This window comes from Lutzomyia longipalpis, chromosome 3 (assembly GCF_024334085.1).
Source record: "Lutzomyia longipalpis isolate SR_M1_2022 chromosome 3, ASM2433408v1".
NCBI classification, from domain to species: Eukaryota; Metazoa; Arthropoda; class Insecta; order Diptera; family Psychodidae; genus Lutzomyia; species Lutzomyia longipalpis.
The window spans coordinates 28,373,019-28,385,679 of record NC_074709.1 but is presented as its reverse complement, the minus strand read 5'-3'; the positions used below and the strand labels follow the sequence as shown (position 1 = coordinate 28,385,679).

The 12,661-nt window shown below is 35.4% G+C and overlaps 1 protein-coding gene across 1 annotated transcript in view; it reads right to left on the bottom strand.

Annotated features, from left to right (window-relative positions):
- Positions 1–89: 89 nt before the first annotated feature.
- Positions 90–12,661, bottom strand: part of LOC129793657 (WW domain-binding protein 11) — a 78,970-nt gene continuing 66,398 nt past the window's right edge. Inside the window, exon 5 of the mRNA XM_055833828.1 lies at positions 90–181. The gene's annotated coding sequence lies outside the window, so the exon portion shown is untranslated. The remainder of the gene's footprint in view (positions 182–12,661) is intronic.

Sequence of the window (12,661 nt, the reverse complement as noted above, 5' to 3'; positions counted from 1 at the left end):
TGGCGGCAATACAAGACAATTATTAATTATTGAGGCATTTCATTGGGGCGGCATCTGGGGCGCCGCCACCAGGCACTGCAAGAATACACACCGTTTGCGCATTGGCATTCGCCTTGTAAGTACCGGCAATCAGTTTCACGACATTCTCATTTCCGTGTTTGGCGGCCCAATGCAGTGCGGTCTGCAAAGACAAAAGTCACAACAACGAAATGAAAATCAAGTGAAGCTCAAAAGGAGTAAATTAATAAAGAATTCAATTGGGGTTCTGTTCAGAACTCTGGGTGAGGCCGCTTGGAAGAATTAATAATTCCAAAAGTGCGGTCCTTTGATGACCTGCCCCATGCACTGTATGGCACGAGCTGGAACGTGTCTGGAAAATCCGTGACACGTGGATTTTCTTTAAAACTGAACACACACGGAGAATAAATCAAAAGTCAATTGCGGGGGAGTTTTTTGTTGTTGTTAGAGGTGTGATTAGAATTTAATGGAAACTCTCAATGTGATTATAAATAATTAAATGATTTTTAAACTTTCTGATACGTTGAATTAAAGAGATTTACATTTAAAATTAAAGTTAATCTGAATCTTATTAAAAAAAATTTAAATTTAAACAAATACTAATTTTCTGCAATGAAAAATCTAGAATTTTGTGCTAATTTTTTACTTTTGTTCAAAATTTAAAGCTTAGAGTAAAATTCATCATAATTTCCCCAGAATTGTCTCACAGCTAACAGTTTATGAATGAAAGGAAAAAAATGAAGTCTTTTCGCCACCGGATATTTTCACTTTTTGATGCTGCTCTGTAAGAAAATTCCCCCAAAAGTGTGAAATGTAAATTTCTTTTGAGAAAAATAAATGCAAGAAAGTCACGAAAATTATTAGTATAATTAAGAAAAACGCATCCTACTTTTAATGACCGGTACTTAACAAATTTTTATCGAGAGGAATTTCTCCATCGCAATTAGCTTTCTTCTTCCGTCTTTTATTTTTTTTTTCGTCAAGTCTTTCTCATGGCTTCTTCTTCCTGCTCTCTGTGTCTCTCTAAGAAGTCCATCGTCGTGTTATTTTTACGATGTGCACAATTTTTGCAATATAATTGCTTCATTTTGTGCAAGAATCGCAGGGAAAAGTGCTGCACACCAAACCCTACCAATGTGGTGGAGTTGGGTGCAAAACTGCTGCGTGGTAAGTAACAAAAAAAGGCCCCAAGAGAGACACATTTAATGTATAAATACCTCATAAACTTGCTTTTGTTATCTGATCGCGTCAAACAAGAAATCCCGGTCATTTTGTCGACTTGAGCCACATAATATAGTGGCACAGCATAGCACATAAGAAAAAGTATGCTGCGGATAAATGATTTAACGTTTGCCCAGTGATTGTCACACAGAACTCTCAAGAAATGAAAAAAAGAAATGGTAAAGGATGTCATGCACAATACAAGGGCGAAGTACCTAATTGAAGGAAACGCAGAAAACAATTTTAACCCACCCAGTCTTGTAGGGAATCAAAAATGGATAAAGAATCGCCAAAAATATTCACCATTTTCCACTGGGGTCACAACGAAAAACGCAATAAAAGTTTTGTAAAAATTCAAAAAAAAAATTGGCCGCCATTCGCCACAAGACTGGGTGGGTTAAAATTGTTTTCTGCGTTTCCTTCAATTAGGTACTTCGCCCTTGTATTGTGCATGACATCCTTTGCAATAAAAATTGTATAAATTCTGTTTTTGATGAAGAGAAAAATCACATGGCGCGCGTATTTAGAGAGATCTCACTGTGATCTTCCGCTTTAACTTTGGCACTAAAAGGGTAGTTTGTTTCCTTAAGAAGCCTACATACTTCAAACACGCAGCAGCAAGAAGAAAAAGAGAATCAAAACGACTGCAACGTGCAGAAGATGTCATGGACATTTATGATGGGATAAATCGCATATAATAAAAGTTTGTGCACAGGTACATCGTCGTACATAATATAGCAGAAGAAGTTTAAAGGTTTATACAAAAGAGATGCCAGACTCATGATAAAGGCACCATCAGAACCCCCCAAAAAAACGACCAATTTTATATGTTATTTTGTATTTTAGAGTTTCACTTCACGATCACGTCGCTCACAGTGGCAATTTACGGGCAAATACAGCGATGTTTGCGTTGAGTAAATAAATCATCATTGATGTCAAAGGAAAAGATCAAAAATTATATTCTTCTGCTTCATTCTCAAATCACAATCCCATCCAACCAATATCCGCATGTTCTTTGTGAGATTTTTCGCAAGTCGCGACAACCCATCACTCGCGCATCGTTTAGCTTCTTTCAATAACCCATCTTCCGTGTCACAAATTTGTAAGTAAACTTTGAATGAATGACCAATTGTATGATTTTTGCGTAGAGAGGCTCTTATACAGAGTTTTCGGTCGCACAAACAAATTTTATATTAAATTTATTACAATTATTGCGACAACATTGCAATCGTACCACCGTCGTTCCCATCCAATAAATTCATGAAAACAAACCCAAGAGATATGCGCCGCATTTTGAGATTAGTTGCGGTGCTTCAGTTGCAATAAATAACATGGAAAATAAAGATAGTGTACAACATGAAAATAATGATAAACATTTTACACCAAATAATTCACGCCCTACTATCGCAAATCTCTCTTTCTCATCCATAAAGGATGATAATTTCCTACGTATATGAGGGTTTGTTTCACGCGAAAAAAAAAGAACTAAAACAGAAAATTAAGAAAGAAACTTTTAGTATTAAAAATGGAAATTAAGGGATATTTTGATGTTCAATCTAATGCTAATTATTTTTATGTTCCCTCCTGTTGTTTTATGTTTTCTTTTTCAGAAGCGATTTATAAATTAGATATGAATCTTCTTTTGGCTCGTTTTCTTCTGTAAATAGTTGTGTGTATGTATGCGTATAAGAAGGAATGCCATTTATGATGGAAGAGATTACATTTTGCCCCCTTTTTCTTTAGCTTTACTTTCCTTATTTATTTATGCATTATTTTCTCTCGAAAGGTCGTAAAATTTGTCTCTAAATTTATGAATAATAAAAGACATTCTAAAGAATTTAATTTATTGTTTTTAATTAAAAGATAGTTAAATAATTTTGGAAAATCGGGAAATTTCAACAGCGATTTTCCAACCAATTTAAAAAAAATTAAAAATTTAATATTTTCACTATAATTTTATTTTCAAATCTTTAAGTGTTCCATAATATGTTTAATAATAATTAAAATTAAGCTTAAACTATTTAAATTTTCTTGATTGTATTTTCAAGTTAAGTTCATGATTATTGATTGCAAAATTTCGTATTAATTTTAATGATAAAAATCTGAAGATTATTTTCAGAATCCAAACAAATCTATCAAAATTATTTAAATGCAAAAAACAATTCAGATAAGATTTTTTATTTTTGAGAATATTACAGTGTAGCCTCTGCATGATTTTGACTCCCACCTCACTCCACAAAAATGCGTGAGGCGTGAATAAAGTCAGCAAGAAATGCGACAAAGGAAGAGAATTTTATTGTATCACGAATAAATTTCTCTTCTTTGGCCATCACGAAGCACATGTGAGGTGTTATGTATCTAAGTAAGAAAAACTGCAACAATGCCATATATGAGGTTGAATTTTCACACAGACACCGTGTTTGCTTTTTGTGCTAAATAGGAGACCGACAGTTGCACAAAACACACAAAGTGTTAACATAATAATCAGATTAGGAAACAAAATGGACAAATCCACCCGAGTTTTGCTTTATTTTGCACACCGCCAAACCAGCTGCCCCAGAGAGAACTTTGTGGGTGAATCACTTGACTTAAATGCTTCTTTATTGTCTTTTGAATCCTTTTGAATTTTCCATGAAAAAATTAAGGCACACGCGCGCTCTTTGAGTGGAAAAGGGACCACGGAAGGGACATTATTGTAGGAAATTAAATAGAGTTGATGATATCATCCCTGATTGTGGTGGGTATTTTATCACCACTGCACAGATCCTTTCCCCGGCATACAAACAATCACCACCACCACTACCACCACCCTCAAGAGTAGCCACAAAAGCGATTTGAAAGTGAATTTCTGTGGGGCATGCCGTTCAATGTTTCTCTATATTTATTAATTATTCACGAGATATGTATGTGCGGCATGGTTTACCCACAAAAGCTGATTGTAAGCTCATTTGGAGGGAAGACCCATTGTTGGGCATGTGCTGCAAGTCACACACTGATTGTTTTTTCGGTCTTTTCCCTTTCAAAGAGTGAGGGTGGATGGATGCGGTTTCAATTGAAATGATTTTGCTGAATGAATATTAAATTTTTTTATGAAGATTCTTTTTAAAGAATTTAACTTCAAAGTTCAATGAGAAAAGATTCTCAAAAAAAAAACGTAAGAAAAACGCAACAGACGGCTATTCGACGAAGCAATTACAATGTGCTGCATGAGTGCGTCCCCGCATCCAAAATGTTCAAGTGCACGGCCAAAGGGAGACAATGGGGACCACGGTGAGAAGAGTAACTAGCATAGGATTCATTTGTAACACAACAACATCTACAAATCGTTCCGTGGACGCTGCAACATTAAGAAGCCTTAAAAATAGCCGTGGCTTTCAATTTAATGGGGGTATCCCCTTGGTAAATTAGTACTTTAGTGAAATCTTCGCACACAGATGTCTCCCACAAACTCATAAATTTTTCCACGATCCACACAATGGGGCGGTATTTCTTGTGTGTTGTATTGCATTGCCAGAGAGCGCATATACAGGAGATGTTTAATACAAAAAGGACAATCGATGACACCGCGCAAAGCCCCCAATATGTGGGTTCTTCTTCACCCGAGCGACCTTCTCTTTTGCAAGCAAAATGCTTCTGCAGAAATGCTCTGCGAAAAGGAGTTGTGGCTTTTGGGATGAAGAAGACACAAAACTGCAACTGAATTTGTCCATTACACTGATAAAAAATATTCCTCATCGGTTTGGTAAAGTCTCTTTAAAGGCAATTTTGAGGAGTTTTGGAAGGAATCTACGTGTTAGTTAATAGTGGAGACGCCGATTCAGCAAGAGATGGAGACGCCTGGTGGTTATCTACTAAACAACCTTTATTTTTCATAAATAAATTAACAATTTAAAAAAATGAAGAATGTCTTTTAATTGTTTTTTTTTGCTTAAAAAGCTTTAATTTTTCTTGAAAAAAAATTAAATTAATATTATTCTTAAGCAAAACTTTATTATTACATCTACAAAATTTCAGTTTGTCTATAAAACTGTAAAAATGATTATTGATTTGATTTTTTAATACCAAACGAGGCGCAGGATACTACCAAGCGTCCCCACTGACATATAAATTAAATAGTAGATTATGATGGAGGCGCCGGGTTGTCATAGAATCTCCAATTTTGTTTAAAAACATTTAAAGATTAAGATGGAGACGCCTGGTGGTTGCTAAATATATCTCTTATATTCAAGAAAAATTAAGAAATTTTCTTTTTATGAAAAATAAAGTTGATTTCCTAAAGTTTCAGAGAAGCAACTTTTACCAACATTTTGTATGCGAATTTTTTTCAGTGATAAATTTTCAAATATTTCCTCCATCCATTTGGCACAAAAGGTATTCCTTCTTGCACACACATCCCACTGGTTGTGTGCAAGATAGAATTTCGCAGACAACGACTCAAGAAGAAAAAGGATTGTGAGCAATTTTGTGAGAGTTTCTTCTGGGCGCGAAATATTTTTCGTTTCGCACAAAAATGCACGAAAGAATGTTCTTTGGCTCTTCTTTTATACAAAACAAATACACTAGAGAAACTCCTCTCTATCTCTTGTGCCTAATAAATAACCCCAAAAAAAGATTTCTGCTTGCCTCACAATGGGTATCCATTTGGGGGCGAAAAGCGCGCCGAAAGTGATTTATTTTTCTCATGAGGTGAACGTTGAACGGATAAAGTGTTTCACATGGGAACGATTTAGGTGTAAACAAATGAACAAAAAAAATCATTTCGTCTCAAGTTTGACTCTTTTTCCATGGGGAAGTTATTTTCCTTCTAATAAGCTTCCGGTGTTGGTGAGGGATTTCCATGGTTAATTTTTGTTTTAGCAGGTAAAGGTTCTGCGTAGAATTTTTGTGGCATTTCAGGGCACATTAATCATACGAAAAAATATTATTTTATATTAATTCACTTCCGTAAGAAATCTCCTTCCAAGAAAAATGAAAAGAGAGAAGAAAACCACCCCCCTATACTTTTCACTTCAACTCACACATTTCAGTGACGTTCAATCGGAAGTTGTTAAACAGTCACTTTCTGTCGTGGCTAACATGAAAATATAACAAGGTGAGGGTGGCAATAAAATACCGAGATTCTGACACCTTTGCTTTCCGCGGCGGGCGGCGGGGTTGAAATTGAGGGTAGTTGCAAAAGCAAATTGCTTCATTTTACATAAATTTGTTTGGCGATCACTTACAAGAAGCACAAGAGGCGGGAAACGGGGGGAGGGGAAACCACTGAGGCACACCAAAAGATATGACGTGAAGTAATATACATTTCATGTCTGGCTAATCGTCTTCAATGTGCACCGCTTGAATGTGGAAAAGAACGAGGTTTTTTGATACCATCGAAAGTCATGTTGGGAAATTTGCTAATTTTTTTTTTCCTCTCATATTAAAACTCCCTGCTTCCCTCCCCCGCAAGCAAGTGTGTCTTACGTGTTTTACAAAATGATTATTTTGGTTGCACGGTGTGTGATGCATTTACAATGGGAGCATATGATGCATAGAGCATAAATTGATTTATTTATTTTACATTTAAATGTTATTCTGATTCATTTTTTTTTGAGGAAATGTTAATTATTATTTTGCAATATTTTCAATTTCTGTGTAATTTTAAGTTGTAATTTTAAAGTGAGTTAGGATAGTTTTGAACGGAACAGATAAAGATGCATCTTATGCATCAGATCAAACATTTCTAATAACGGCTCAAATTCGGATATTTTACACAAAGTATTTTTTTTAGGTAAATTGTTGAAATTAAAACAAAAATAATCGAAAAAGTGAACATTATCTTGTGCAACATATTCGAATTTATGCTTCCAAGCTACAAAGGGATTATTAAATTAATAAAAGGATAATTTACAAGTTGTTCCTGTTGAAAATAACAATGATATTTTGTACTTAATCATCAATTTTTTTGAACATTTTAATACCCCAATTAACCCCTTGTAAGCATAAATGGGCGAACATCGTAAAAGAATTGGCAAAGTGTTTAAAGTTTTTTACTTAAAGTGAAGTATATACTTACATACTGATTTGATGAGTCGATTAGCGCCCCGTGAGTTGTCAAAAAATCGCATGATCCATCCGGAAGAGGTAATAAAAATGGAAGAAAAGAGAGAAAAGTTGGCATTAATTTAAAATATACTTTATACTTGCCAGTTTGAGATGATCTGTGGATCAATTTAATGAAGTAGTTGGTAAAGAGAAGCGATTATCGGGGGCAGGAGGAGGATCTCTCACTCTCTCTCTGTCTACTGTTGTGGCCCCAATGTGGCCCTTCATGTGGAAAAAAAGAACGCAAGATCCAACAAGGTGATTGTGTGTGGATTGATGGTTTGGGGTACTATGTATTTTTGCATTTTGCTGCTTCTTTTGCACCTGTCGTCGATCTGCAACACGCGATCACCGTCCCTTGGCCCTTCTTCTTACTTTTTTCTTCTTCTTCTGTATGAGGGAAGTCATCGCTGCGACAAAGCCACCAATTTCCCATTGCCATCGTCGTTATATACAATTGCAGTGAGGAAATCCGATAATTGCCATCATTGAAAATGACGAAAAACGCGCCATATCTTCCGCATGGGAACTTCGTCTCTTCTTTTCTTTTTCTTCGGAGCATTCCACCGCAATTGGAGTCTCTGCACAAATGCCTAAAATACCTGCGCATTGTGCAGGTGATGGAGTTAATTTTTGACACCGTGTGCCATTCCATCTGCACCAGAAAGAATTCACGATGACTTTAGAGAGGTTCCAATTAGCTGATTTGCAAGCCAATTTCTTCACACCATCCAAACCAAATTATCGCGAATCAATCATACTTATGCGGACAAATTTTACCCACCACACAATGCTGTCTATATAGATCCCCACAGGCCTGTCCAGGTGAATGCGAGTGTGTCGAAAAGAGCACAAACCACCAAATTAAAGCTTCACACACCACATTAATCACATCATACAGAACAATTCAATTTGAATATTTTCTTCCAATAATATTCTCCCAAAAAACTCCAATTTGAAACTCCTTCCTTCCCTCCTTGCAAAGAGTGGGAGAAAATCCACACAAAAAATAAACACAAAACATTGAATTTAAAATTAAAATGAATTATTGTTGAAATGGGCAAGACAAACCCGCTCCAGCTTCCACAGCTTCCACCGCGGTGCGAAGAGAAAATCTCACAAGATCAAGAAATGTTCCTTACGCCTACGAATGCGCATTTGTTGGTTTTCTCAACAAAACTTTTAACTGAGATAAGCAAAAAAAAAAAGAGCAAAATGAGATTATTTTATTATTTATTAATTCGCCTCTATTGGAGAACTTGTTATTGATTCTTGTGCGACTATGCGGGAATCCATGACATGGGAATTTTTTAATTTAGATTTGTTGTAGAGGAGAAACTTGTTGAATTTGTGGTGGAAATTTTAATTTAGACATAGAAAATAAGTTTTGTTGAATTAATCAGGGTGATTTATTAATAAATATTTGTTTTATGGGTTTGCTTAAAAAAATAGATTAAGGTTTAAAAAATATTTAGAATAGATTAAGAGTTAAGAATGATAATTAAAAGGCAACAAAATCCTTTTCTAGAACGTTTAAAGAGCAAAAAAAAAATTAAAATCTCTCTTTAACTACACAATTTTTGAGGATCTAAACTCTTAAAGAAAATTTTAAATAATGGATATTTCAATATTTTTTCTATTCTAATTTTCCACACAGACTTTGAGAAAAATATTCATATAAATAAATAAAAAATTTTCAGAGCTTTTAGCAATTTTCATCGTGAGGAAAATTAGGAAATTTCTACAAATAAAAATTCAAGAAAATTGCAATGAATTAAATTAATTCTAAAATGATTAGAAGAATCTTTCTGGTTGTTTCTTATCATTTCATATCATTCCTATTCACCCCATTTGTAGATATATGTATAAAAAGAATGGAAGCAAGTATATCGTTCTGCTAATCGTACGATGACTACAATCATTTTATTACTGAACAATATCTTCCTGCACGTTATTTTTTTTTATACCACAACTTCCAGACCTAAAAGTTCAACGAGGGAAGGAAGGAAGGTGAAAAGCAGAGGGGGAGGGAATGTCGTGCCCGTTTGGAAAATATATATAAAATCTTGGGCGCCACTTGTGCGACTCCACATGGGTTTTAGACGGGGCAGAAGGGCTCGCATCTCTCTTTCTCCATCTCCATTCTTCTCCCCCGTTTTCCAATGCAATGTGGAGAGCCCACCGCATGGGCTGCAATGGGTTTGTGTGTAACCACCAAGAGACAATTCCGATTGATTTTCCCTCCTGATATCGCCAAATACGCGGGGATCTTCTTTGCAAAAGTCCCCGGCGCAGACCACGGAGCCGACGCCGCCTGAGCGGCTTAAATACAAATATTCTCATTCCCTATTTGTTTCAAATAAGGCCACAAATAAATTATGTGAGGCACAGCCACGACAAAAGATAATAAAAATTGAGACATTACCCGATCTCCATGTCATGAATTCACCTCCCCGCGTGTTCTTACCTATGCTCTGTGTGTGCATAAATTCACCGCGTGGATTGCCCCATTGATGATGGCCTTTCGATCGCAGAGAAGAAATTAAGGTGACAACTACGTTGGGCATGACAGACAGACAGTTGACTTCTTTTTTTTTATTTTTACTTCTTTGCCTCAGGCCTCTTTATCACCTGTACGCACCAATTGCCAAGAGCTCTCTCTCCCTATTCACCCTAGCAAGCACCACAGCCCCGTGAAATATCATCCTCAAATACATCCAATTCAGACACATAATTCAACATAATTCAGTGAGACAGGAGAGACATACCCTTCGACACTTTTCTCTATAAATTATTTTATTTTTTGTTTGCATTTCAAATAAAATAGATAAATTGAGACCTCCTCCTTCACCGAAACATAAAAATTGGGTCGCGTCATTATCATGCACGAGGGCACGACCTAAAATTTGAGCGCACGCAAATCCCAATCTATATAGAAATTAATTACATATAATTTGATTGTAATAATATACTCACGCCCTTTAGGTGCATTATCACATTGTTGGAGATGTCATCAGCAATTAGGGAGATAGCACACAGCAATTATTCCACCCCCGCGCGCAGGATTTCCACATTGTCATCAGCGTTCGTTACAATTATTTTTTCCACCCAGAAAAAAGTAAATTTCCAGGCATTTTCAGGTGTTATTAGCCGTATATTTTCCACATGAAAAAAAAAACAGAGAGAAGATAAATGAGGCAGATGAAATAATTTCTCTCAAACAATTTTTTGGTGGAGGTATGTATTTTTAGAGCATGGCCAGGAAAGAATGGAATGGTGTTGAATATTTGATTTTTGACAATAAATGTTCCAGGGAGAAGAAAAAACATTGATGGCTCTATTTTCTATATGAGAATTATGCTTGAATCCGGATATAGTTATTGTGCTATGTATGTATATAATTTAGAAGGTAAATAGGTAGGTATTTATAATGATTTTATTAATGTTTTATTATATAAAAAAATTTAACAATTTTCAAAAGCTTTCTAGGAAAGACGTCTTATTGAAATTTTTTAGAAGGAAAATTTATTCTTTCTTACAAAATTTTCACTAATTGTAAGAATTTGATCAAATTTGATTTAATAGAGAGCCAAGAAGATTTTGAACCCCTCAATTTGGCCTCACAATATGCTTTCCGCATTGATTAGAAAGCAAAAGTGCTTTGAAAAAAAAAATAAAAGAGAACTGATAATCGCGAGCCAATAGACGGTGCGCTATTAAACACAACATAAAAATTCGACCTAGCAATTTGTTTGCTGACATTTTAGTTGAATAAATATTGAGCAACATGAATGTGGAGGAGGGAAAGTCAAATGAATGAATGTTGTAAAAAAAAAGGAGGAATGCCGAAGAGCAATTATTACTTCCCTAAATATGAGAGGTTGTACAATCATATTTAAAACGGTCACCCATTAGCAGTTCATTACAATTACCATCAGTTGCTATTATACTTTTCTGCTTGCCTAAATTCTCGCCCCCGAAAAAAAAATACATATTAAAGTAAATATGACGTCCCCCTTTTGCAGGAGAGGGCCACTTTATTGTAAAAGGGCTCGCATATCATCAAATACCATCGCTCTGTATGCGGAGGAAATTTCTCCAGAGCAGGCTTGATAGAATAGTTGCACACACCCTAGCATTAATTAATTTATGTCTCGTTAGTGTGGCCTCTTGTGCATTGGCGTCCACTGGAATTTTCTATATAATTCCCCAGCTGTGTTTATTTGCTCACACACAAGAAGAGTGAGAAGATTGGAATTATGAGCTGACTACTTCCCTCCTATACGCATTTTATTACAATTTAACTACTTTTACCAGGAACGACCTTTTAATTGCACCTTTCACAATTTTTATGTCATATTAAGCATAATTTTTGTGCTCCCACAGGGACGCTAATTCATTATGTTCAAACGAGGCTTCTTCTACCAATGTTTCTTGGAAGAGAGAAAATATTATATTAGGTAGCATGTTAAGAGAATATTTGTTTCTTCATCGATTTAAACTCATTAATTCTACTTTTCAAATTCTCATTTAAGAAATTAAAATTCTATTTCTAGAATGTTATTAAATCTTCGCATTTTTTTTTCTAAAAATAAATAAAGTCAATGAACAAACTAAGAAGCAAAACAAATAATTAAATAAAATAAATATTTATTAAGACAGTGAAAATACCCCCCAAAAACAAAGTAAATTAAAACCCACACCTAATTTTACTTTCATTGCTTTATAAATCTTTTTTTTGCCACGTTAATTGCTCTCTAATACATTATTAATGTTTGGTGGGTTATTTATGTGAATTTTTTCGGTAAACTTGACAAAATCTCAAACAACAAATTGAACCTACACACACCCTCGTCCCCATATCACTCTCTTAATTGATGTTAACCTGAAGTTTTACACTGTTTTTCACACATATTAGATTTCACTTACAAACAACACATTTTCGATGGATGTTATGATGGTTTTTTTGGGCCATTTAGTAGTTGAAAAAAAAATGTAAATTGACCGACATAATGGATGAAAACATTTAAGAAATGATTTGCAAGGTGTCGGAGCTATTGAGAATTTTGTGTGTGCCAAAAAGCGTTGATTGGGACAAATTTTTCAGGACTAAATGATTGCTAAAAGGCCCAGGAGAAGAAAAAATTGCGCGCGGTGTTAATATCTCTCAGCTAGAATGATGCGTGTGCAGTGGATGGCAATTAAGAAGGCCAGCTTTGGCATAATTTGCATCTGCTCCGGAGTGTGGTTGCGTGTCTCGAAAGGGACTGACAAATGCGGCTTTTAAGGAGGGAAAGGTGAAAGGGGGGTGTGCAGAGAAACGGGGAGACCCTGAGGA